Source organism: Triticum dicoccoides, chromosome 2B (genome assembly GCF_002162155.2).
Source record: "Triticum dicoccoides isolate Atlit2015 ecotype Zavitan chromosome 2B, WEW_v2.0, whole genome shotgun sequence".
Classification (NCBI taxonomy): Eukaryota; Viridiplantae; Streptophyta; class Magnoliopsida; order Poales; family Poaceae; genus Triticum; species Triticum dicoccoides.
In genome coordinates, this window is record NC_041383.1 from 141,218,775 (window position 1) to 141,220,859 (window position 2,085).

The 2,085-nt window shown below is 43.9% G+C and overlaps 1 long non-coding RNA gene across 1 annotated transcript; it reads right to left on the minus strand.

Annotated features, from left to right (window-relative positions):
* Positions 1-608: 608 nt before the first annotated feature.
* On the minus strand, positions 609-1,572 carry LOC119367402. Its single transcript, XR_005176287.1, has 3 exons — positions 1,493-1,572; positions 1,002-1,128; positions 609-939 (listed from the first exon to the last, which is right to left on the minus strand). It is a non-coding gene; the product is annotated as an uncharacterized LOC119367402 (long non-coding RNA).
* Positions 1,573-2,085: the final 513 nt, after the last annotated feature.

Here is a 2,085-nt window from a genome sequence, read left to right on the forward strand (position 1 = left end):
AGGAGTAAGTTCATCTTAACACTGTCGTTCTGTAACATTCTAAATTTTCAATTTGAAATGTTATACATAGGTTATCATATGCATATCATATTTTACTTGCATTTCGTTTGCGATCCTAGAAATTCTAAGCAACTCAAGGACCCACGGAGAGAGTTGGGGATTTCATTTATTTTCATATTTGATTTTCTCAAATATTGAAAAGAGGATCATTTTGGATTTTAATTATTTTTCTCTCCAAATAATATTCCCAATAATAAAAATAAAAGAGAGGAGATAATATGACTTCTCCAAAATAAAAGAAATATTGGAGGAAAAATGTTAAAATCAAATAAATTATTTTATTTGGATTTTATTGCAATTTTATTTGAATTAGAAAAAATATGCATTTTTCAAAATTGCATTTTTAGGCCAAGAAAATGTTCACTTTGTTCTCAGTTTTATATTTAGACGGTGAAAATTCTTTTTGGCATTTTTAGAGCATGCAAGCCGGTGATATAGGTAGCAAACCATCAGCTAAAGTAAGATACTGGACACAAAATTTTATTTATATAGCAGCAAAATGCTCTGCTGTACAAAAAACATATAGCATCACAGAAAATCTCCCCAAAAGAAGCTAGTTTATTTTCACATGGCCAGTTTACCTTTCTGATAACTAAAACAATGTGTCAATCAAACAAGAGAATAAAGTTATAACCAGATTGATCAAGAAACCTCTATTCCTTGCATATACACCAATAAAAGGTAGCTGGCAATCTGAAATTGCAAACCTGGCTAAAGGAAGTGAAAGCTCTAAACTGAAAGGAAACATGGGGGAAGCTGAGCAGTGATGGCACCATACCTCCAAGTGCCTCAGCTGTTGTCGATAACTCCCCGCAGACTACCAAGAAGTAATCGCTGCTCTCTGTGGCCTCCTTTGAAGGATCATCTGAGACCACCGTACTGTATGCCAAGAAACAAATCAGCACGGGGAGTAAATATTTTTCAGATCAAGGACGACTCACCAGGGGGGAAGGAAGTGGAGCGCCGCCAGCCACAACACGTGAAGGCCATGGGACGGGAACCTTCACCCCGTCCCGCTCCATCTGCTTGTTGTTTTCGATGGCATGAAACTAATCTAGCAAACTCAATCTACCAAGATGATGCCCCATTAATTTTTTCATATAAACATATATAAAACAAACTGAGCAGGGTTAAACAATAGGCTATAGGAGTACATGTAGGCAGTGGAAGAAAACAACATCACACTGGTTAAAATGCAAAGGAACACCCCTGGGCTAGAACGAATAGTTTCCTGTAAAGAAGCATCTTCAGACAGATAGATCCAAAGATGCACAGACATGCAAACAAATGACCTCTCATATTACGACACCTCTAGAAGCAGACTCCTCTGGACTTTCCCTACCAGCCACAACACTCCAGGCCAGACACAAGAGCCAGTTTTGCTGTATAAACTATCGGCAACAAACAGATTGTTCAGAGGTAGAAGACAAACCTGCCTAGGAGACACCGACCACCACAACGACTCTGCTTACAACCAACGACGAGTAGCAACCTGCCTAGGTCAAGCCTGCACATCAGCTCGCGCTGAATGAACCGCTGCAGTTCTACAACAAGAACAACCGGGGAAAAACAGATTGAGGGAGGAAAGGGAAACACAGTTTATGAGGAGAATGAACAACTACAATCATGAAGGACCAACGGATCAGACACGTACCTCAACCATCTTGCCAGCGGCGCCGTCTCCATGACGAACCACGACGGCCTCCTGCTCTCCTCCCCAACTGCTCAAGCCCACCGCGACGAACACGGTGCTTCTTATCCTTGGCGCCTATCTCCCCTGCTCCTTGCAATGGTGGCGGCATGGGAGAGAGAGAGAAGGACAAGGAGGAGGAGATGTGGCGGGGCGAAGATCTGCGCCTGATGCAGAATCACGGCGCGCGGCGCGTGATGTCGGCGACCCTTGCCCCACCCGGCTGGACCGAGAACTGTCGCACCCGCTGCTGCACCTCGAGCGCCGGGAAGAGAAGGCCGCGTCGGCCGCCGCATGGAGCCGGCAGCATGACGGGAGGGAAGGAGGGGATCGGA